The 25,623-nt window shown below is 36.3% G+C and overlaps 2 protein-coding genes and 1 long non-coding RNA gene across 3 annotated transcripts in view; 2 read left to right on the top strand and 1 right to left on the bottom strand.

Moving 5' to 3' along the window:
• Nucleotides 1-15,708, top strand: part of LOC102608799 (phosphatidylinositol-3-phosphatase myotubularin-1-like) — a 77,553-nt gene extending 61,845 nt beyond the window's left edge. Inside the window, exon 20 of the transcript XR_008054330.1 lies at nucleotides 15,521-15,708. The gene's annotated coding sequence lies outside the window, so the exon portion shown is untranslated. The remainder of the gene's footprint in view (nucleotides 1-15,520) is intronic.
• Nucleotides 1-25,623, top strand: part of LOC102628265 (phosphatidylinositol-3-phosphatase myotubularin-1-like) — a 169,017-nt gene that overhangs the window by 20,414 nt on the left and 122,980 nt on the right. The window lies entirely within an intron of this gene.
• On the bottom strand, nucleotides 23,511-24,163 carry LOC127901949 (uncharacterized). Its single transcript, XR_008054335.1, has 3 exons — nucleotides 24,153-24,163; nucleotides 23,956-24,047; nucleotides 23,511-23,665 (listed from the first exon to the last, which is right to left on the bottom strand). It is a non-coding gene; the product is annotated as an uncharacterized LOC127901949 (long non-coding RNA).

Below are 25,623 nucleotides of genomic sequence, written 5' to 3'. Positions count from 1 at the left end.
AGTCACCAAATATGAGAGTGATGAAGAAAGTGAGCCGGATGATTAGGAGTTGGCTATGCTAGCAAGGAGGTTCAGAAAATTTTTTAAGAAAACCGGTGACCGAAGAAAATTCAGAAATTTCAAAAACCAAAAGGAGAAGAAAAAGGTAATCATATGCTATGAATGCAAGAAGCCCGGCTATATAAGATCGGAATGCCCACTTCTCAACAAACTCAAGAAGAAAGCTATGGTTGCTACTTGGTATGATAGCAATGAAGATTCAAGTGACGAAGATGAGTCGCAAGAAGTATCAAACCTAGCACTTATGGCACTAGGAGATGATGATGATCTCAATGAGGTAAGTGATCCAACCTATGATGAATTGTATGATGCTTTTAAAAAATGCATGATGAGTTGATGAAAATTGGTAAAAAGAATGCATGCCTTAAAAAGAAATTGCTAGAATCTACAAATGAAAAGGATGACATGCAAAAATGCAATAAGTCATTGAATGAGAAGATTAAAGGATTAGAATTAGAGAATAAAACCTTGCATAATAGAGTTGCATTATCAAATGAAAAATCTAGCACTTCACATGAGCATTTAGAGTCACATGTAGATGATTTGAAAAAGAAAAATAAAATGCTCAAGAAAAAGAATATTGAACTTAGTAATGTTGTTCTAAAATTTACAAATGGGCAAAAGATGTTGGATAACATGCTTAACTCCCAAAAATGTGTTTTTGATAAAGGAGGACTTGGGTATAAGCCTAACTTGAAGCAAAAGTATTATAAGAATTATTTTGTTAAAGCTACCTCCACAAATAATAATAAGATTGTTTGTCATTATTATAATCAAAATGGTCACATGAAATATAGATGTCCCGTAAAAAGGAATGCATATAATGGTGTCAAATGTGTGTGGGTTCCAAAAGGAACCGTTGCTAACAATCAATGACCCAAAAAGGTTTGGGTACCTAAGACATAAGATTTTCTTTGCAGGGCTTGAAGAAAATGAAAAATAAATGGTACTTGGATAGCAGATGTTCTAGGCATATGACCGGAAACTATGCATGGTTCTCAAGTTTCACCAAAATCGAAAATGGTGGAAATGTATCATTTGGAGATAACTCAAAAGGAAAAATTCTCGGAATTGGAAATATTGGTAAAATTTCTTCAACTCTAATTGAAAATGTGTGTTTGGTTGAAAATTTGAAACACAATTTGATTAGCATTAGTCAACTATGTGACAAATGTTATAAAGTTGTTTTTGATAAATCAAGATGTGTTATTGAGAATGCATGTGATGAGAAAATTTTGTTTATGGGAAATAGATGTGGCAATGTTTACACGATTGATATAGAATGTGCATCTACTCATGATAAATGTTTTTGGGCATTGCATGATGATGGTTGGTTATGACATAAAAGACTAGGACATGCAAGCATAGATTTAATTTCAAAAATTTCGAAAAACGATTTAGTTAAAGGTCTTCCAAAAATTGGTTTTCAAAAGGATAGAATTTGTGAAGCATGTCAATTTGGAAAACAAATCAAAACCTCTTTCAAAAACAAGAATCATATCTTTACTTTAAAACCTCTTCAATTACTTCACATAGATTTGTTTGGACCCTCTAGATATGCTAGTTTAAGTGGCAAATTTTATGCATTTGTAATTATAGATGATTATTCTAGATACACATGGGTATTATTCTTAGCTAATAAGGTTGATGCCATTAATGCATTTAGAATTTTCTGTAAAAAGGTTCAAAATGAAAAGGGTTATTCTATTACTTGTATTAGAAGTGATCATTGTGGAGAGTTTGAAAATCATGCATTTGAAAATTTTTGTAATGATTTTGGCATTGAGCATCAATTTTCATCACCTAGGACTCCACAACAAAATGGAGTTGTTGAGAGAAAGAATAGGTCTATTCAAGAAATGGCTAGGACCATGTTAAATGAAAATGCATTACCAAATTATTTTTGGGCCGAAGCCGTCAACACCGCTTGTTATGTTTTAAATCGAGTGTTGATTAGACCTCATCTTAATAAAACTCCCTATGAGCTTTGGAAAGATAGAAAACCCAATATTGGTTATTTCAAAGTTTTTGGATGCAAATGTTTTATTTTAAACACAAAAGATAATCTTGGTAAATTTGATCCAAAATCTGATGTTGGCATCTTTCTCGGGTATTCAAACTCAAGCAAAACTTATAGAGTTTATAATAAAAGAATTTTAGTTGTGGAAGAATCCATGCATGTTACGTTTGATGAATCTAACCCCTCTTCTGCGGAGAAATGAGTTGTTAATGATGATACAGATGGAGAGTTACAAGAAGAATCATCAAAAGAGATTCAAAAGCATGCACCACAAGAAAATCAAGAGGATAGACAAGAAGAACAAACAAATATGGAGCTAGAGCAACAAGAAGGTAGTTCTCAAACACTCCCCAAGGAGTGGATGTATGTTTCCTCTCATCCTAAGGATTTAATATTAGGTGATCCTTCAAGAGGTATCACAAATAGATCATCACTTAGAAACACATGTGAGCATGATGGGAGAATTGAAGTATTTTCTTGGACTTCAAATCAAACAAAACAATGAGGGGATCTTCATCAACCAAGCTAAGTACGTCAAAGACTTGCTCAAGAGATTTGGTATTGATGAATCAAATACCAAGAATACTCCAATGAGTACAACAATCAAGCTTGATAAAGATGAAAAAGGTAAAGAGGTTGATATTAAAAAGTATCGAGGTATGATTGGATCCTTACTTTACTTAACCGCAAGTAGACCCGATATCATGTTTAGTGTATGTTTGTGTGCAAGATTTAACTTATTATTCGGATGCCGATTTTGCTGGTCACAAGGTCGATAGGAAGAGTACTAGTGGAACTTGCCATTTTCTTGGTCATTCACTTGTTTCATGGTTTAGTAAGAAACAAAATTCGGTGGCACTCTCAACTACTGAGGCGGAATATATTGCCGCAGGTAGTTGTTGTGCACAAGCACTTTGGATCAAACAAACACTTAGAGACTAAGGTATTAATCTTGAACAAATTCCTATCAAGTATGATAATATTAGCACCATAAATCTTTCAAAGAATCCCATTCAGCATTCTAGAACCAAGTATATAGAGATTAGGCATCATTTCTTGAGAGATCATGTTCAAAAAGGTGATATTGCATTAGAATTTATCTCTACGGAAAAACAACTTGCCGATATTTTTACAAAACCCCTTTGCGAAGCACAATTTTCAAAAATTCGGCATGAACTTGGGATGATGAAATTTTCGCATTAACATCTCTATTTATGTTATTGAATCTATTAAAATCGTTTGCTTGATGATTATTAATGTTTATGAAGTGTTTGAGCAAGTTAGATATATGTGGTGTTTGATTTATTAATTTTTGAATGCTTATGTGCTTCATGAATATATGATTGTTGGATGGATTATTTGTTTGAATTAATCATCTTTTAGATGTTTAAAATCATGAATCATGCATTAAATTGGCTCTTGAGATGTTTCGGGATCACAAAATGGTCATGGAATTGATCGAAATTAGCCGGAAATCAACTTGAGTGTAGCTGGACAGCAACCAGGCAGCTAGCCGCCTGTTCCAAGCGGCTAGCCGCTTGGAAACTGTCCCCAACCCGAGAGCAAGCGGCTAGCCGCTTGGGTCACGGGTTGGGCATATTTTTTTTGCTTCTTCTTCTTTCTTTGTTAATTTTCTGCACATGCTCTCTCTTTCACTCAAAACCGTGAGCAACCCATCCATTTTCACTTCCATTTTCTTCTTTTTTCATCCATTTTTATGCCCAAATCAACCATTCAAACTAATACCCATGCATTTCATCTTCATTAAACCCTTCTCTATCATGATTTCTTCACTTGTTCTTCATCATTCTATCCTCATTTCATTCACGCGTGAATAGTGTTCTCCATTTTTTTTCTCAAATTTCTTCATCTTTCACTCATTTTCTTGTTAAAATCAATCATCCAACTCATTATTCAACCATTACTCCTTCAATTTTCACTCTCAAAACAACATTTCATCAACTCTCCACATAAAACCCAAAATCAAAAATTCTCACTCTACCCGTTTCTCTCTCTTCATTTTCAAGCTTCCTTTAGCCCATTTTTAATTCACTCTACATCATAAATTAGCTTCATTCATCTCTAGGATTAATTTTCTTGCCTCAAATAAATCCATTTCACTCAATTTTTGTTAAACCCAAAATTGCATTTTTAAGCTCTTTTTTTCTTCCAACAATGGCGGGTGGTGACAAGTCCAAGGGAAAAGACGTGGCCAAGAAGCGTAAGGATGATCATGGAGATTATTCGAACTTTATGTTGATTCATTTTCCATGACTCCAACTTCGAAAACATTTTCTCGACAATTTCAAGACAAGGTCGGTCATTACTCCTTATTTTGTCAATCTCAGTAATATGGAGAATTTAGAAATTTGTGATAAATCTCTTAAAGATTTACTTATTGCTATGGGATGGAAGAATGTGTTGGTCGTTAATGATCCTTACTATGAAAATTTAGTCAAGGTTTTCTATTTGAATATGGATACAGAATTGTCAAATAGAATTGTTACTAATGTTGGGAGAGTTCACATTGAATTTGATGTTGCTTTGCTAAATTCTATCCTTGGCACTCCAAATGAGGGATTGGAAATATATAGTGCTAGAGCCAAAATCAAACAACCTTGGTTTTCCCTTGAAAATGCCGTTCGAAAAATTTGTCGACGGCGTGATTTGTCCACTGCGTTCTGTAACTCACCTTTGAAATCTAAAGCCTTACCTCTTCAAACTCGAATCCTTCATTATGTTCTTCATCATGTGATTACTCCTAGGGCCGGTCATGCGGATGAAGTTAGTCGTTTAGATGTAGCCATTTTGGACTGCATTCTAGAGGAGAGGGTGCTAAATATTGGGTATATTATCCTTCATCACATGCTTAGTACTCCCAACTTAGCCAAAAGATCCCTTCCATATGCTAGCATTATTACCCGAATTCTAGAGTATTTCCGTGTCCCTATAACCGAGCCAATCTCCTTGAATTCAAGGGAATTAGGCGATGAATCAATTGCTAATTTGGGTTATTATTGGAGCGATGATCAATGGCGTAAAGATAACAGAAACAAAATGGTTGGGGACATTGCTCCTAGAGATCATCGTTTCTTTAACGATGTCCGTCTCCCACACTTGCTTCCCGATCTTAGTGCTCCATATCTCTCACATCCTCCACCTTCCGAGGGCCCTTCCCACTCTACTTCAGCTGCCTCTAAGGATCTGTTGCAGCAGCTGTTAACTAAAGTGGATTCACTTTCTGAGCGGCAAGACAAACTTCAGTCTATGCTTGAAGCTTTTCAACTTCAGTCCATTTCCGAGCGAGAGCATCTCTTTGCTCAACAACAACAGCTTCTTGATGGCCAGCATCAACTTTTTGCAGCTCTTGGATTTCCACCACCATCCTCTTCATTACATCCACCATCTCCTTAGCACTCTATTTTATTTTTTTTTTATTTTTTTTATTTGTCACTCTGCACTACATTTCTTCATGCATTGTTGTTTTTTCATTTCCGGATGACATCTTGTTATTTGATATTTGGATATGTTGTTTTTAATTTGTGGATTAAGGATGTTTGTTATTTGATCTTCGGATATGTTATATTTGGATAATGTTTTCGGATTCCTATAATATTATAACTCTTTGGTTAATTATATGCTTAATTTTTATGTGTTGCTTGATGACTTGGTGGAGTTGTTGGTTTGTGTTACTTGTTTAAGCTTATATGGAAGTGTTTTTAACCACATTGTGTATTTGAGGATTTGTTCATTTTTAAGGGGAGACTCCACCGAAATTTTTGCTCGCCCAAAATTGGTAATATCTTCATTGAATTATTTTTGGTGATCTTGTTTCAAATTGCATATATCTATTTTTTACAGTGGAAAATAAATATGATAAGTTTTTGATAATGTCATTTTGGTTAAATTTTTCAGTCTTAGCATACATTTCTAGTAATTTTGATGATGAAGGGGGAGAAGTCATGTATTTGAATTTTGAATATTATTTTGAATTTTGAATATGAAGACATGTAATACATATTTTGTATTACAAGTATTTATGCATGGTTTTAAAATATTAAGGGGGAGCTTTCAAATTATCTAAATCAAATATTCAGGGGGAGTTTTTGTTTTGAATTTGATTTATAAGTTGAAGTCATGTATGCCATGTATTGAGGGGGAGTTTAATGTCAAAATACATGAGATGTTTGTCATCATCAAAAAGGGGGAGATTGTTAGCCTAAAAGGCTATACATAATGTAATTTTGATGATAACAAACATGTGTATTAAGTAATTTAATAAATATTATATTTCACATTTTCACTAGTTTTTTAAGGATAATATTTATGCAAGTGAATCAAGTGAAATCAAGATTGAAGACACTCAACGGACAACGACGACATCAAGAATATAGTTTAGAGCTCAACGAACAAATTAGTGCGATAAATTCTTGTAAAGCTGGTATGATTTAATTGATGCATGATTTAGCATTTGAGAAGGTCAAGAGATTAATTTAATTAAATACTTTTCATAAACTAAAAGGTTTTATTTTTATAAAGTAAAGTATTTTGTGGATTTAAGTAATTTGGACTTAAATGCTAAGATTTGAAATCTTTGATTTTAATAAGTATTAAATTTCAGAGTTGGACGTTTTTACAAACATTTGAAATGTTTTGGGCCATACTATAATTTATGAATATTTTGGTCTAAAGTGAAAGGTTTTGAGAACTTTGAAAAATATGGGGAAAATGACCTTTGTGCGAAATAATAAAATCTTTGGGGCCATATCATAATTTCAAAAAGTTTGGGAAAAACAACTATTCTTAGGAAGTTCTGAAATTGGACCTATTTGTAAAGTTTTATGACGTTTTGGGCTATAGTATAATTATAGAAAGTTTTGGGCCAAAGTATAATTTCAGTTAACAGTGTTACTGTAGTAAAATTCAAAAATAACGATAATATCACTGTTCCTAAGCGGCTAGCCGGATAATCAAGCGGCTAACCGCTTGGGCGCAAGAATTTACCTATAACGGCTAATTTTTGGGCTTTCACTATAAAAATTCAACTCAAACTTCATTCTAAGGATCAATGCAAGCAAATATAAGATCATACAACATATATTGAGCTTCCAAAACGCAAATCATCATTGATTGAATCATTATTGAGCTATTAGTTGCATATCCACTCTTAAAGAGAGTTTTTGTTGTAATTTTCATTTCTTATCAAATTGTGAGTGTGTAAGTGTGGGAAACACTTGGGGTGAAGAGATTAGGGAGATAATCTCTTAGTTGCAAAGGTTCATTGACACCTTGGAAGTCAATTGTAAAAACTTGAAGCCTTGGGAGGCTTGGATAGTGAAATCCTCGAGCTAGGTTGGCTTGGAGATGTGGACGTAGGCAGGGATTGCCGAACCACGTAAAATACACGTGTTTGTTTTTCTCTTCCCTTGCTCTTTTATTTTTACGCTTATTTGAATTTATTGTTCTCTATTTCATTAAGGCGTTAGATTGATTTATTGTGTGAATCGTATTGCATTATTTTTAAAAACCCAATTCACCCCCCCTCTTGGGTTGCGTTACTTGCATTTCACATAGGGCGTTTTGGGTACCCCATTTGGCATACCACACAAAAATATTAAAGAAAGGAAATAGCAGCAACATACTAAAGGTTAAGACACTGTCCTTTACTAATATTTCAGTAGCATTGCAGCATTCCAGGGGTGCCTCACGATTGTCTCATCCATGTGGAGTAGCCTGTATGCACCTGACCTAACGGGTTTGTTGATGCGGTAAGGTCCTTCCCAATTTGCCCCAAAAGTGCCTTCGCAGGGTACCCTAATGTTCTGAGTTACCCTTCTCAAGACCAAGTCTCATTTCTTAAAGGATCGAGGGCGTACCCTTTTTTCATATAGACCCAAACTGCGATGCTGATATATGGTTGTCCTCAATTCTGCTCTAGCCCTTTTTTCGGCCACCAAATCAAGGTTGGAAGCAATCAAGGAGGTGTTCTCGGCCTCATCAAAGTATTCAACTCTGTGAGAGGGTATCCCAATTTCCACTGGAATCACTGCGTCAACACCGAATGCGAGGGAAAAAGGGGTCTCCCAGGTGGAAGTGTTTTGAGTAGTCCGGTAGGCCCACAGAACCCCAAGTAGCTCGTTTGCCCATGCTCCCTTTCTTTCTTCTAGCTTCTTCTTCAGGATACCTTTGATAATCTTGTTAACGGCTTCGACTTGCCTATTAGATTGGGGATGGGCAGGTGTAGCAAATTGATTGGCTATCCCAAGCTCCGAACAAAAACTTCGAAATTTTTCATTATCGAATTGCTTGCCGTTATCACTAACAATTGCATAGGGGATCCCAAATCTGCAAATGAGGTTCTTCCAAATGAATTCCGTGGTTTTCCTTTCTGTGATGCTTGTTAGTGGCTCCGCTTCCGCCCACTTTGTGAAATAATCTACCTCCACGATTGCATGTTTTGCTTGCCCCTTCCCGGTAAGTAACGAGCCAATGAGGTCCACTCCCCATATAACGAAGGGCCAAGGGGAAGATATAACGGTTAGTTTCTCTAGGGGTAGGTGGGGTACCCTGGCGAACATTTGGCATTTGTCACAGCTTCGTACCATATTCTTGGCATCTTCCCGCATGGTAGGCCAGTAGTACCCCTGATGGAGAGCTTTTTGCGCCAGTGATTGTGCTCTATAGTGATTGCCACAAATCCCCTCATGTATCTCCCTCATGACATACTCGGCCTTATCACTTCCCAAGTATTTAAGGTAAGGAAGAGTGAACCCTCTTCTGTATAGGGTATCTTGGATCAGGCAGTACCGCGTGGCTTTATACTTTAGTCTTCTTGCTTCACTTTTATCTGAGGGGAGGTCTCCGTCCTTGAGGTACCTTATGATAGGCTCCATCCAAAGTACCTCGTTAGATAGTAATCATACTTCCAACGGCTCTAGGAGATCAATGCTGGGGGCGGGTATGTGTTCTGTCGTGATGGGGCCAGCTGACTGAGCTACACTAAGGGACGCCATTTTTGCCAGGGTGTCGGCTTCGCTGTTCTCCAGTTAGGGTACCTTTTCCACCTTAACCTCGCAAAATTGGGACATCAATTCTCTGGTTTTTCCGAGGTACCCCTTCATGTTTTCCTCTTTCGCTTGATATTGTGCGGTAATTTGGCTTACCACCAACTGGGAATCGCTCTTGATGTGTACCCTCTTTGCTCTCAAAGCCTTTGACATCCTCAACCCTGCTATAATGGCCTCGTATTCAGCTTCGTTGTGTGAAGCCTTGAATCCAAATTGCAAAGCGTAGTATATTTTCACCTTGTTCGGGTCGATTATAATAACTCCCGCACCACTTCCGTGTGAGTTAGAGGAACTATCTACATATATTTCCCAGACATGTCCCCCTTCGTCGGTGGATGGGGTATTTGACAGGTACCTCAGATCACCTTTACCACTTAAGTCATTGGCAAATTCCGCAATGAAATCAGTGATGGTTTGGGCTTTAGTCGCCGATCGAGGCTTGAAGATGATGTCAAACTCGCTTAATTCGAGGGACCATCGGAGAAGCCTTCCGGACATGTCTAACTTCTGGAGGATTTGCCGGAGGGGAAGGTTAGTGACGACTGCAATGGTGTGAGCTTGAAAATATAGTTTGAGCTTCCGTGCGGAGACAACCAATGCCAAAACGATCTTTTCAGAGGTGGGGTACCTTTTTTCAGCATCAACCATAGCCTTACTAGTGTAGTAAATAAGTCGTTGTATCCCATTATCATCCTCTCGGAGTAACACGGAGCTAGTGGCATGCTCGGATACGGCGAGATACAACAGAAACCCCTCTCCCAGCTCAGGTTTGGCAAGTAGTGGAGCATTCACGAGGTACCCCTTCAGTTCTTGGAAAGCCTCTTCGCAATCAGGTGTCCATTGGAGCTTCTTGCCGGTCTTTAAAGCTTTGAAAAAGGGCTTACACCGGTCTGTACCCTTGGAGATAAAGCGGCTTAGGGCAGCTACCCGGCCTGCCAAGCTTTGAACCTCCTTGATGGTGCCTGGCGATTTCATGTTTTTGAACTGCGCGAATTTTATCGGGGTTGAGAGACTACTTAGACACTCATGGCACCACATCGTTTGATGGAATGTCATCATTCTTGGTTAGTCATGGGACCTATGAAGATCTTTTCTTTTCTTATCTTAAGTTCTTTTAATCGGTGTCACGAATGCTGAGAAAAAAAAAAGTTTGCTTCTGACATCAGCCGCAACATGCTTAACACAAATTTATGAAGAGCATTTGCAGTTCTAGGAACATTATTACCTCACAGTTCCTCTCATGTTGAGTTGGAACCTTGTCACATTACTCGTTTATGGTATTTTTAATTTGAGTCATTTGCTCAATGCTCAGTCTGTATAAATGTTCAAATTCCTCATTTTTTTTTTGAAAGCATTACAAGGTGGATATCCTCAGGTTGAATTGTTAAGGTTTTTTAAATGTCTGTCTGCTGAACTTTGGATAACTGTTATCCTTTGAACATCTGTTTATGCCATTTTCCAATTTTATTGACAGAGACATGGTGGTTGGACATGGGGTGGGGGCAATCTAGGCAGTATGTCAGCTTCAGTATCAACCCTTGGAGACAGTGGTTGGTTAATACATGTTCAGAGTATCCTGGCTGGTTCAGCTTGGATTGCTGCACGAATCGCTTTAGAATCAGCTTCTGTGCTAGTACATTGCAGGTCGGAAGTTTTTTGATGTCATAACTTCCTGGACTGGTCATTGCTAGAAATGGATAAAAATATTTCAGTTTCTGCTCAGAAAAGTTTGACATTTTGAATTTTTAGTTATGTAAGCTTTGCTTCATAACAACTATAAATACTTAAACAAATTCTTGATTGGCTATTGAGTCATATTTCTAGATATATGCAATTTTTAGATTCCTTATTTCTGGTTTATATCATATATGCAAAGACAGGGTTAGGTTACATTTATAGAATTTTCTATTTGACTTGGATGACAGACAGGATGATTTAGAAAGGACCTCGTCATGTATCATTTCTTTATTTGTTTGTTTATTTTCTTTTAAGTTGTTTTTATCTGAAACTCTGGTCAGCAAGGTATAATGACCAATCCATTGTTTTCATATGTGAACTTGGGAGGGCTCTTTGTCAAAAATTGTGTATTTTTACGTAGGTCTACTCCAGGAGTTTTTCATGGATTGCTGGCAGCAATCTTTGAAGACGAAGAGAGGTGGATAAAAATCCAGTTCTCAAACTGAGCTTTAGATTGGAGTGATTACGATGATGTTAAAGTTGTCTATGAACTTGTGTAATTAATAGCCCGTTTGGAAGTGTGGTGCAAAGCCCAGCTACTAAAGGGTTTGGTAACACTTGTAGCTGGGCTTTGCTAGCTTAGCAAATTTTTTCCCAAACACATCCTAATTTAGAGTGAGTTGAGTTTAATCCAAATAACTTTTTATTCCACCATTTAGAGAGCTGCGAGATAGAGAGAGCAAGAGACAGGAATTTGTTTTGCAATTTCGCCTACTTCTGTAATCAGGATAGATATTAGAGATTTCCTGTTTGAAGTCCTAGGTAATTCCTATTTTGATGTGTTAAAGATTAATAAAATGAAAACGTTTTGTTGACACTCAACAAAATGGAAAATTTGTATTTCTAGTGTTTCCCTAAAATTGGCCTTTATTGGCCTTTTTTAACATTTTTGTATTTTGGTGTCTAACATGTTCATTTCCCTTTGTGTTATGCAGTGATGGTTGGGATAGAACAACTGAGTTGGTTGCACTTGCTAATTTGTTACTTGATCCATACTATCGAACATTCGCTGGATTTCAGGTACATTTTTATGCTTGAAACTTTAGCTCTTATTGGCAGTCTTAAGATCTTTTTTTCTGATGTTTCTGCCAAGATGTTCTTAAATAATCTAGTATGAGAGGCAATGTGGGAACTCTTTTGTTGCATGCATAGTTTTTTTGTGGCCCTTTTAGTTTATTTTTTTCCCATTTTAATTTTACTGTCTCAGAATCAAGTGTTAGCATTGATTTTTTTTTTCTTTGCTTATATTTTATTTTCTTCTTGGGTTGCTGTACCGTTCTTATTTGTCTTTATCCATATGAGATGGTAACATGGATATCATTTGCCTTGCTCTTCAGTAATGCACTCAGTGTGATGCGTGATGTGACTCATAAATTAGAAAATCTTTTTTCTTGGTGCAGGCACTTGTTGAAAAAGATTGGCTAGCATTTGGCCATCCATTTTCGGATCGTGTGGGAATGCCAACCCTCTCTGGAAGTGGTGATATATCTTTTGAATTATGTAGGCAGTCCTCTACTGGGAGTTTTCCGTCATCACCCATGCGCCAATCGTCTGGTTCATTAGCACCTCAAGCTTCTGGTTCTTCTCATGCACATAACAACTATTCTCCCATATTTTTGCAGGTTCTTGCATTAATATTTAGTTTAACTATTGAGTCGTTAGTAGAATCTTCATTTAATTAATATTTTCAAAATTCAAAAGCTTAAACCGATAAGGGCATGAAAAACAAATCTTAACATGCATCATGTGAAATGTTGACTAAGACGAGCTTGCAGATGGGCTTAGATACAGGAGAGCTCGAAAATGAACCAAAGAATTGAAATTTAAATAATTAAAATTGAGTTTGCCCTTGTGGAAATTTAACTTGAGACGTTATCTTTTGATACCATGTTAGAGAAACCTTGTGACCCAAAAGCTCAAGTTCTTAGCGCACTTCATTAAGTAGCTGCTCAATCCTGTATAAACACTAGCTTGCCTTGAGGTCCTCCTCTTCCATGCCTTTGGCTCTACTGTGCGAGGACTTCAGCTTTCTAGTTGTGTTATAAGTTTGTCTGATGAAAAATTAATGATCTGGTGTGTGAATTTGTTTCTGCAGTGGGTTGATTGTGTTTCACAATTAATGCGGATGTATCCATTTGCCTTTGAGTTCTCGTCGGTATGTATTTTCTTCTATATGTGAAATGAATTTCTTATTCTGTAACATATCCCATCATTAAACTTGAATGTGCTGGTGAAATGTTTTCTTTCTTTCCATTTTTTTCCCCCTTCTCTCTTCATTGTTTCATATCCTTTCCAGAGAAAACCAATTGTTGACTTTTCTGCTCTTTCGTATCCAGGCTTTTCTGGTGGATTTCTTGGACTGTGTGCTTTCTTGTCGCTTTGGAAACTTCTTGTGCAACAGGTAGTTTCACATTAATACAAGCAGTGGGGTGGATCCTATTCCAATAAAAGCTGTGGTACCTGGCATGCATTTACTTCATCTGTTATGACTATTGGGATAACAGCAGGACTTAGCCAGTAATTTGTCCTAAAGAGCTGCTTTTTTAAGTTCTCTCTTTTTCCTTTTCTATTGTTTTTCCTGCAGTGCGATGGTTTTACATGCCCAGGGGCTTGGTCTTTTTGATTAAATCTTTAGTTAAGGGAAATGAAAAGTTAAATCGATACAAGTCTGAGGTTCAAATCTTTTTTTTTTTTAATTTTTCTCTTTCGAAGTAGAAAGGATGAGAAAAAATTAGGAATTCTTGATGTGATTATTACATAGTGGAACCGTTATATTTAAAAGTATAATGGTCTTTTGTTTTTGTCAATTAAAAAAAAAAAAGAAAAATTGCTGCAAAAGTTATAGAGTTTGAGAAGGATTAAGAGTATAAATGATACAATTTGTTCAGAAGGAAGCATTAACAAACTATACAGATAAATCTAAGTATAATGGATTAAAAGGTTGTATTTTAAGTTAGCTTGTAATTTTTGTTAAATTGACATCATTATGTTTTTAGCTTGTCAGCATGGTTTGGATGTTTCTTTTACTTCATAAGTATGTTGTATAATCTCAGGAACTACTGGTCAAAGAGAAATTTTGCTACATTTCATCCCCTGAAGTTGCTGTTTTATTAATGAACATGTATAACTGGTACAGGCATTCTTATGAATGATGTTTATATTTGCTGGTACAAAATCAGCTTGTTTACTTATTTTTTCCAATTATATAATATTGTAGCTGTATGGAAACATATACAAACAAATTGGAATGGAACAGTTTAACTCTCAAGGCACTGCTGAGAAAGTTTTAGAATTATCTGATTTGTTAGTCTTAATTTTCAGTGAAAAGGAGAGGCAGCAATGTGTTGTTGCTGAAGCATGTGGGTACTTGTGGGCATATCTGGCTGATTTGCGTTCTTCGGCAGGAAGCTGTCATGTTCACTATAACCTCTTTTATGATCCGCTGAAACATAATGGTCTTCTTTTACCTCCGGCTGCAGCTTTAGCCCCAACTTTGTGGCCTCAATTCCATCTGCGCTGGGCTTGTCCTACCGAAGCCCAAACTGGGGAGCTTGAAGCTCAATGTAGGGACATGGCTATAAAGTTCTCTGAACTGAAGAAGGTAAGGAAATTTTTCCTTCTGTTCTACAGGTGCAATTTTGTGTTGTACTAGACAATATGGATTTAGACAATTGGAAAATATGAAATTTACCCTCCTTTCGGGTGATAGACAACAATAAAAGGTTTTTTTCTATTGGTTAATGGAACCCCTCACTTGTTCATATTATCCTAAATGACAATGAACTGACTGTCCTCGTCTTTTTTTTACTGTAATTAATTTATAGAGGGTTTGTAAATAGTATTGACTCGATTAAAATTCCTGGCAGGCAAAAGAGTTAGCGGAAAAGAAAGCTAAAGAAACCATGATTGCTATGGAATCACAAACTGCAGAGTTAAGAAAGGAGAAGCAACTCAGGAGCAAGGCTGTGAATGTAGCCAATAGGGCCAGCAAGGAAAGTGAAGCCATAAATCGAGCCGTTCAATCATTAGGATGCAAGGTTCAATTTTCTAGCAGTGGTGATTGTACTGTTGACTTTGAAGGTAGTACAACTGAGAGTCCACTGAAAATGTCCGCTTCAAAAAGAGTATCTGATGGCAGTTTACAGTATGATGAGAAATCAGATTTCTCTGTTTCAGTCACCGTAATGGATGATGTTGTTTCCAGCAATCCAATTGGTCGGGTGTGTGAAGCTTTGTGTCCATTACGCACAGGGGATGGGGGCTGCCGTTGGCCAGATGCTGGTTGTGCTCAGCTGGGCAGTCAATTTGTTGGACTAAAAGCAAACTTTGATGCTTTTGATCGGCTTTCTATTTATGATAGTTATTTTCAGTCTGAATGATATTTTCTGGATTTGAGCTACACATGAGTTGAACCATCGGCTTTCATGTCTAGCTTAATGCTTATTCCTAAAGCATCCAAAGATTCCTTTAGAACTTTCTGTTGGTGGAAACATGAAGGCAATTCATGAAAGATCGACCCTTACTTTTTGGATGGGTCTCGGATTTGTACAGAGGAAATATAGAGTTAGCTGTGGACTTGGAGCAAGAAAACTCAGAATAATGCACTCGGAAGTGGTTGCAAATTATAGTTGCCCAGGTTCAAATATATTTTCATTTAGATTCAAAAATAGCATGTCGCATAGCCATTCTTTTCCGGAATAAAATTAGTTTGTGTACAGTTTTATGAATAGTTAATTGCTGTGACAAATGTTTTGACAGCATCCATGTACAACAAACTGATTTTGATACAGTTTTGTATTTAGAAAATAAGCTCCCTTGAGATAACTTTCTCTGTCTCTTTTTGTTAATGCTTTTGACATGTGGGTTATGGCTTTTGCTTCGTTTAAGTGTTATTTCATCTCAAACAGGAGTAGAAACGTTTTAGTTATTTTATCAGCGTCTTTAGTCTAGTGAGTAGCGAATCATTAATCCTAGAATCATTATGTACTTTCTCAGTCCAAATTAATCAAATATTGATCGGATCGGATTTGATTTGATCGCAACGTAGAAAAATTGTTAACTTTTGTTATCGAATATGGGTTTACTTTAGCTTATAATAGTGCCTATAAATGTAATATAAATAAAAAAAATTCACATCCATTTCATTTTAATTATGTTCTGGTTTCAAAATTTGCTCACTTTTTAGATTGAAGATAAATTTTGTTCTCGACTCCCCAGTGCAAGGAGTAAGTGCGACTGCTGATGGTAATTAACCTTTTGGGTTCCTTTTTGGTGGTGCCTATTTCTTGCTTGGTTTTTGTTCATCCATGTATGCCTAATTAAAATTTCAATAAAAATACAGAGTACTTATTTTATGCACCTGAAAAGATTTAAATGAAAATTGCAGTATTGTCAAAATGTGAGAACCACAAATAATCAATGCATAATAAATAAACGAGTTTAGCTAAGCCTTGATTACAACAACGAAAGGCTGCATTGGAGACCCTGCAGACAGATATCCATCATGTTCTTCAACTTCGCTAACCCTGGAAATTTCGAAAGCTGAGCAAAAGGTTGCGGAGAGAATGTAACTCTCTCACCTTGAATCCAAAATTTTAAAATCTTCATCGAATTCGATTCAGCAACTGGTAGGAATGATTTATCTTTGTTTAGGGTTACGCCATTTGGAAATGCTAGGCCTCTTTGTAGGACTGTCAGCACTTTACTGCAAGTATCGTATCTCAACAACCTCCCACTTCTATCTCCACTATCGATCAACATAGAATATTGCCTCCTTTGAAAGTACATGCTGCTGTCAATTAAATATACAGCTCCGGTAGTGGTATCAATGCCAAAGCATTTGTAAAGCAAAAAGAGATTCAGCTGAAGAGCAAGTTGTTTCGCTGGGCCGAGCCGACGACCATCAATCCAAAGTATGCATCAGCTATGTACAAATCACATGTTACACGGTTGAATTTAATGCACATTGGCAAAGGTTCTAAAGTTGTGTTGGTCGAGACATCACATATCTTCCGAGGCCGCCTAATTAAGCCAGATACAAATTTGAAATTCCGTTAGCATAACTGAAGAAAATGCATAAAAAATTCCTGTAAGCGCAAAGAATATGTATGGTGAGACTCTTATTTCTTTTCCTTTGTTCCATTTTCTATGCCATTGTAATTATCATATGAGTGAACATTTGGGTGAAACTAAAGCTGCTTGAGGTCTATCTATATCTTAGAAATTTAACAACATTACTAGCCTATATGTGATGTTACAAGAATCGGACATAAGAGAGTGAAATGCTATATATCTATTTAGAGAGTATTTTGAAAATAAAACGACTATTTATTAATTTGTTAGTCTCACCTAGAGTTTTTTTTTTTCTTTTTCAATCTTAAAGGACCCTAAGAATCTCTTCTTGACGTTTAATTTGCTATAACAGCACAGGAAGCACTGTAAAAATGCTACCCTAACAATAACCTTTGCTATACATAATAGGACAACACAATAACGAGCGTGCATGTAAATTCATGCTATAATACAATAATATAAATTAGACACACACACATGTTATAAACAAATTCACACACACGTTATAAACAAATTCTTACCTGTATGGAGTGGTAGTGGCAAATTCAGTCCAACCAAATTTTGAGCCTTGTCACTTGAGAATTCTACCGTCGGAAACACCGGCGTAGGACCCTTCGCCATTACAATCGAAAGCAAGGCTTTCGGGACCTACTACTCCGGGCGGAAGCTGAAGCTCAAGATGGTGGTTGCCGTTGCGGCTGCGGCCAGCATTGGAAGGTAAGCTGAAACTATGTATATATATATATAGTAAGAGCAAGAAAAAAGAAAACGATGAGAAGAGAGTTTTTCATTATTGCAATCGAAAGAAGTAAGTTTTTGAATTGTGTAATTGTGAGGCGTTGATATAAATTGGTATTTATTTTAGTTGGTTTTTTCTAATAATTTTCTACTTAAGATTTTGATTCATTTGACTGGTTTGGATTCGGATTAAATGTAAACTCAAACGTTAGTTAAACTAGCGTAATGAAAACAACAAAAATACAAGAATCTAAAACTATCCTATGTTATTTTACTTATTCTTCTTTATCATTCTGTTTTATGCAGACCACTCCTTTGGTTTGGTTCTTACCACAGGAAGAATTCATTTTATTAACAGAAAAAAGAGAGAAAAAACAATGGTTGTAAATCTCTATAACTCCTTTTAGCTTCAGGCCTTTAATGGCTTGAATTTAATGGATCTTTTTTTTTTTGTTGGGGGGGGGGGGGGGGGGGGGGAACATGTGTAGTGGGATAGTCTGATGGTGGTTTGTCATATGGTGGAACTAGCATAATAAAATAAATGAATGTTTCAAAACTTATAATTAATTATTATTAATGATTATATATTATTGGATTTAAATAGAAAGATTCACTATTCTTCTTAGTATTAGTAGACTCTCACATCCTACAAAACCTAACCCTTATCATCCAATTATCTTTATCATTGTTCAACTCATGAAGCAAAAAGTACTCCATGAAGCACACAATACCAAAAATTCAAATAAATCAAACAATAAAATATAAGAATTTTTCTAAAGAGGATATTGGTTAAATAATTAAAAAAAATCAAACACAACAAATCTTAAATATTTAGTGTTTAGAGAGTTTGAAGAAGTCAAAAGCCATTAAATAAAAGGTTGCATAATTAAATATGGGATTATGACATTAAAATTAGGCTTTAGTAGCATTGTTGAGGGAAGATGAAAAAACTTCTCTTCCTATGTTAATTAATTGATGTATTTTAAACCACTAAAGTTTAATTGCTAGTATAATAAAATAAATAAATGTTTCAAAAGACTTATAATTAATTATTATTAATGGTTACATATTGTTGGATTTAAATAAAAAGATGAAGAGGCATGTACAAAGAATATCCACCAATATTTTAGATAATAGAGAATATAAAAAGATGAGGAATGGTGATGTCACATCAGCAGTCGTAACTTTATATAGATATATAGATAATAGGACCGAATAATATTTTTAATATTAAATTTAAGAGGTTATATTGTGGGATCACTAAGAGTTTCACTTTGGACGCATAACTGTGTCACATGACAAAACACTATTATTTGCTGCTAAGATGGTGGGACTGTGCTACGCAACTGCTTAATATTAATAGTGCTGTGGGTGTTTTTTTATTAAATTATTTTTGTTAAACTGCCTTGCTGTCAAGGCCATTGATATTAAACGGAGTGTAGGAGAATTCTCAAGTTAATCAGTCGGTATAATATTAATTGTTTCTTTATTATTTAATTATAGTATTAGTTAACAATGAATTGCTTACTAGCCTTTCCTATGTAATCCAAATGATCTATTTCATTATTTTAATATTTTCTTGCTCTGCAATGAGTAGAGGCAACTGTTTGTTAAAGAAATCAAACTGTTCGACGAATTGTTTCAATGAATATCTTGTAACGATATCATCGGTGCTTTGCTCTCTGCCGTTAGTGATGAGCAACATGACATGGATTTATGACTCAGCAGAGGGCCATGAGTTCTCTCCAACTTAAGGATAAGATCAAAGGATAGAAGGGTCCAAATAAAAGTTGTAAAATGGGAAGAAGAACATGTATATTAATCAGCTCTTTGATGGAAATTGATAATAGCCGTTACATTTATTCGGTAGCTCCGCATTGTACTACATTACTATGCATGTTGAGTTCATTTCATTATTACTGTTTCTTTAGATTAAGACTGTATGCGTTTCTTTGATTATTCTTATCAACTCGCTCAAATGAAATTCAGACGAGACCTTTGAATACACTTCTTGAACTTTTTGCACAGAGCCAGAATATAATTTAGATGCTAATGGGTTTAGCACTTTAGGTTCTTCTGTTTACGGAAAAGCAGAGTTTTATAATCATAACAACAAGTTTGGGATTTGCTTTAGCATCCGAAATAATCAATTCCTATAAGGATTCTCAAATAAACAACTTTCAGATCCAAAACAACCAATTCCTATAAAGATTCTCAAATAATCAACTTTCTGAATTTATTTTGAGCTCAATTTTATGGTGATGACAGTTTCATGCTTGCTTTTATTTCATGCGTATATGCCTAATTAAAGCAAATTTCAACAAAAATACGGATGACTCATTTTATGCAATTAAAAAAAAAAAGAAAAAAGAAAACTGTAGTTTATTGTATTGTTAGAAGTTAAGAACAAAGAAGAATGAAAAGAACCAAAAAGAATCAAGCCTAGCTAAGCCTTGATTACAACAACGTAAGGCTGCACTGGAGATCCCGCGTACAAATATCCACCATGTTCTTCGACTTCGCTAACAGAATCAAGTGCATTTTGTTTATTTCCTTCTAAAACATCAAGGACATTGCCATTGCTGCCATCAAGCTTTACCGCTACAAGATCTGTCTTGTCATTTCCTCTCTTAGTGTTTAATGCAACCCAAAAGTCTCCGTTCCTGTCTGTCTCGATGTTGTCCGGAAATTGAGCAACTTGAGCGAACGGTTGCGGAGAATATATAACGCTCTCACCTTCAACCCAGAACCTTAGAATCCTCCTTGAATCTGATTCAGCAACCAGTAAAAATGATTTGTCTTTACTCAGGGTGACGCCATTTGGAAATGCTAAGCCCCTTCGTAAAACCGTCACTTGTTTGTTGCGAGGATCGTATTTCAATAATCTTCCACTTCTGTCGCCGCTTTCGATCAGCATAGGGTACTGTCTTCTTTGGAAGTACATGCTGCTGTCGGTAAAATAAACAACGCCGGTATTGGGATCAATGTCCAAGGCGTTTGTGAAGCGAAAGGGAATTCTTTCAGCTGAAGAAGCAAGTTGTTTCGCTGGGCCGCCGTTTCTCCCGACGACCATCAAGCCAAAGTATGCATCAGCGATGTAAAGATCGCATGTAACAGGATTGAATTTAATGCCCAACGGCCTCCCACATAAGGGTTCTAAAATCGTGCTGCTTGTGCCATCACATATCCTCCTTAGCCGCCTAATCAAATCGCATGCAAATTTGAAATTCCGTTGGTACATTTGAAAAGAAATAAATTAATAATTCGTAAACTAGATTTAGTTAAATTGCACATACAAATAAATCAAAGTAATATATCTGATGTTAAAAGAATCGCACATAAGATAGTGAAGTGTTTCGTAGATGTTAGTGTTTTCAAACCGAAACGACAATATATTTATTTACTCGAGGTCTGACCTAGCTAGAGTAATTTTCATTTTTCAATTTTAAAGAAATCTAATAAGAACTCTTCGACCCTTCAAATTTGTATAATAGTAGGGTATATATAAAACGATAACATGCGACCGTAGCCTTTTCTATGTACATGAATTTTTTGAAACACAATAACATGCAATGATATAAATTACATACTAACATGTATATATACGAATTCTTACCTGAATGGAGTGGTGATGGCAAATTCAGTCCAACCAAGTTTTGAGTCTTGCCACTTGAGAATTCTACCGTCGGAAACACCGGCGTACGGCCCTTCACCATTGCAGTCGAAAGCAAGGCTTTCGGGGCCAACTACTCCGGCTGGAAGCTGAAGCTTAAGATGGTGATTGCCTTTGCGGCTGCTGCTGGCATTAGAAGGTAAGCCGAAACTAGAAGGTAAGCCGAAACTAGGAGAAAGCGTAAGGGCAAGAAAGAAGAAAATGATGAGGAGAGAGTTTTTCATTATCGCAATGTGAGAGTAGTGTAAGTTTGTAGTTGTGATTACTTATACTCGTTGTTTCCTAATAGGTTTCTGTTTAGGATTTTGATTTATTTAACTAATACGGATTCAGATTGAATGTAAACTCAAACCTATTAGGATTTTGATTTATTTAACTGATACGGATTCAGATTGAATGTAAACTCAAATGTTAACTAGACTAGGATAATCAAAACAATAACAATATAAAATTGTAAAGCAGATAAATCCTATTAAAATAGGAATTATTATATTAAATTATTTTATTTATTTTCTTTTATCATCCCTTATCGCCCTATCACGTACGTGTAGACCATATTATAATTTAACATAGCATTACAAGAAGAATTCATTATATTATAGAGAAAAGGAAAGTATGATGGTAAATAAAGTCTTTGTCTCCTTAATTGGATTTTGAATATTTTATAAAAGAAAACAAAACTTATTTTCTTCGTCTTGCTAGTTTGTGTACAGGCTTTTGAGTATATGCCTAATTTACGAAAAAATTAATAAAAATAAACGACTCATTTTATGCACTTTCTGCAAAAAATAAAAGAAAAATGTGGTTTATTGCATTGTTAAAATATAAAAAATAAATAAATATCTACCCTATGACTTAACCCAAGAAGAACTGTATAAATATTCTATCCCATAATAGCATTCCTTAATCCCAGTTTAGATCTTGCTTTACTCACCAAACCTTTACGGGAAAAGAGCAGGTTGGGGGTTTGTCTATTTACCAATTTTGTTTTGTTAAACGGCAGCCTAAAAAAAAGATATTTCGTTACAATTCAACATGAAAATTAGCTTATCGCATCCTCTCGAAAAACTGAAAGGTTGAAAGCAACATGACACCCATGATTTGGAGTCACTCAAAGAAGAGTAAATAGTTTGTGACAACTAAATAATCACATTAAAAATCCTAAAAAAGCAGATGACTCTGCACATTAACAAAGAAAGAAACATCTGGGAGGGTCGTTGAAGCAATAACTTTCCTACTGAAACCAGCATTTTTCTTCATCATTTATTGGGTAGGTTCTAATTCTACTACAGGATTTACATGTGACACAGGGACATGCTCCAAACTCAGTCATTTATGTTACAGTAGCGAGTTCAAAGTCATGCATTCGATTGCGATTGCTGCATTTCAAATTTCCAATATATACATGTTTTTGACACTGGACCTGCTGTACTTCCATGAAGTTGACATCATGCCTCAAAGCACATCCAGCAGACATTTCTTTTGCAGCAACTAATTCCTCCTGATTGGTCAATCAACGTGCCCACTTGGCCTCCACATAATGCACTTGAAATACCAACCAGGAATCCCATTCTCTTCACAATATGTAATGGCCATTGTGTCCATGGACGTAAAGTTGCCGGAGACTGCCTCCCTGTAAGATATGTGTTCCGGTACTACATGGCCATTACCAGAGTGGGAATCATATATACCATTGACACTTACACCTTTAACCATTGCATCCGCATTAACTGACATGAAAAATATGCAAAGCATGTCATTATTATTTTCCAAGTAAAGCTCCACACAAACAGGTAAAAGGAGAAAGAACACCAGTACTGGCAGTAAACCATGATTACAGCGAGTGATATTATATACAGAAACAAGAGAATGAAATAAAGCTGTTAAGTAGTACAAGCTTACGTTCAGAAGCTCTAAGAGCAGCAGCAGCATCAGTGGTAAAAACCGGATTTCCAGTGCCGGCACCAATGCCACCAAATATCACAACTCTCCCTTTTTCAAGATGGGATGGCTCTTTGCCTGCTATATGGTTCATCAACCTCTGGCAAAGCAAATGCACTTTGAACACGCGTCTTAATTTCCAGCTTCTCCAAGGCTGATTGAAGCAATATAGAATTCATAACCGTTGCCATCATTCTGAAATGAAATCACGGTCACATTGCAAAAGGTATTATAAGGTTGGGAAGAGATATAAGCAACCTACAACTGTATGGATCACTTAGAGCAGCACTAAAGGTGTCAAGGCCTGACCCAGATGATAAATTCAGTATCCAATATAATAGCAATTCAATTTCAACGCTGCATCAATGAAATATAAGCATAAAATGGGAGAAAATGAGGATAGAACTGCGAACTTTGTAACATAATAAACAAAACTTCCTAACTCTTTAATGACCATTATGAACATTGTCAACATAATAACATAATAACAAAACTTCCTAATCTATACTGACCATATAAGCATGGTCTGTTAACATAATAAACAAAACATCCTAATTCTAGACTCTACAGTCAACAAGATAGACTCCAACTATAATTGAAAGATAGAGATGGAAGTTTAAATGCAAGATAAATAACATAGAAATTACCCAATTTGATAAGCTGTGGGTCTATCGAAGCCAGTATCAGAAAGCCATGAATCCCCGCAAAAGAAGTTTCGACCTCCAAGAACAATTGCCACCTAAAGGTCACTTAATAATGAGCATCTACAACCTAAACTTAGAAACACACAAATAAAGGAACATTTTGAACAATTAAAACATGTAAAAGAGAATTTGGGCAATACCTCCATCCCAAGACGACAGGCTGACGCTACTTCCCTGGCAATCTGCATCACCACCTAATAACACAAACCATATGTAAAACGGTTTCCCCATGTAAAACCAACCATAACACACTGCAAACAAATTGTACGTCTAAATACTTCCTTATTCGCAAAATTTAAACCACATCAACTTATACTTAAAAGAGGGCAAAAGAATTGCACCTTGGGGTCGATATTATGGCAGTTCCCAACTAGCGCAGAACCGCTAATTTTGAACACTACTCTCCGCCATTTTAGATTTTGTTGCGGTTTGGATTTCAAATTATATGTGACTGTAGAAGTGCTAGGAGTATATCTGCCCAAATAAACAATTAAGAATGGACATTTAATCAGACGATAATAACATAATACGAACCCCCTTCTGTAGCATGAGAGAGGTTAGAAAGAAACAATCTCATATTTAAGAAAGCCCATACATACAAAGACACACGGTGCATACATTGTTGAAACAAATATAAAAACAACCTAGCATAATTGCATTTTAGATGCCCTGCCAATAAAGCATTGTCACTTGGTGAAGTCGCTCGAAGACTAGAAGGGTGTTGCCCAACACTAGAATGTATTGCCTACATAAAAACAATCTAGCAAAATCGCATCTTAGATGCCATGCAATTAAAGCATTGTCACATGGTGATCTCACTCAATATTAGAAGGTTATTGCCGGCTAGAGCAATTTAGTTGCATATACTTTCATTTCACCATACATGCTAAACGAGTTATCCCCAAACAAGATAAACCACTCAGCAAGCTAAATAAACAAAACCCCATCAATTTTACATACTCCGAAAGTCAAGCATAGTATAGTCAGATTGCTGATCCCCTTTAATAGTGATAACTTCTTGGGCGGCCGGGACTTTCATGGCGAGGTAGTGCATGGATACCACCGCTTTAGTTGCTACTAAGAACGGCCTACCCTATATAATATTGTAGGCACCTGGGTGATCTACAATAAGAAAATCAATCATATGAACAACACGGTGAAGTACCTTACCAAGTGCAACGGGCAGCGTAATGATGCCCTTTGGTATAACCATATCTCCGGCGAACCCAATAAGAGGAGTAGCATAGGGGGTGATCTTTGGCGACTCAATCAATACTTGATCCAAGGCACTTTTGAAAATGATGTCAACGGAGCTGCTGGTATCTACAAGAGTGCTTGCTACCTTACCGGGGCAACCTTCAACGTAATTACTAAGGCATCGTCATGGGGGTACAAGATACCCTCCGCATCTTTTTCTGTAAAAATGATAGGCGAGGGATGGTGGGGTACCTTCGGTGTACCCCATTCATTAAGGTTGACTTCTCTGCTAATATTGGTGGTTATCGACAACGATCTACCATAGCCTTTGATAGCCCTCCTAGATTAGCCTGCTAAAGTCGGTCCGCCCATGATCATTTGGACATATACGCCTTTCTTATATCCCAGGGGTAC

This window comes from Citrus sinensis, chromosome 4, assembly GCF_022201045.2.
Source record: "Citrus sinensis cultivar Valencia sweet orange chromosome 4, DVS_A1.0, whole genome shotgun sequence".
NCBI classification, from domain to species: domain Eukaryota; kingdom Viridiplantae; phylum Streptophyta; class Magnoliopsida; order Sapindales; family Rutaceae; genus Citrus; species Citrus sinensis.
This window is presented reverse-complemented; position numbering and strand designations above follow the sequence as displayed.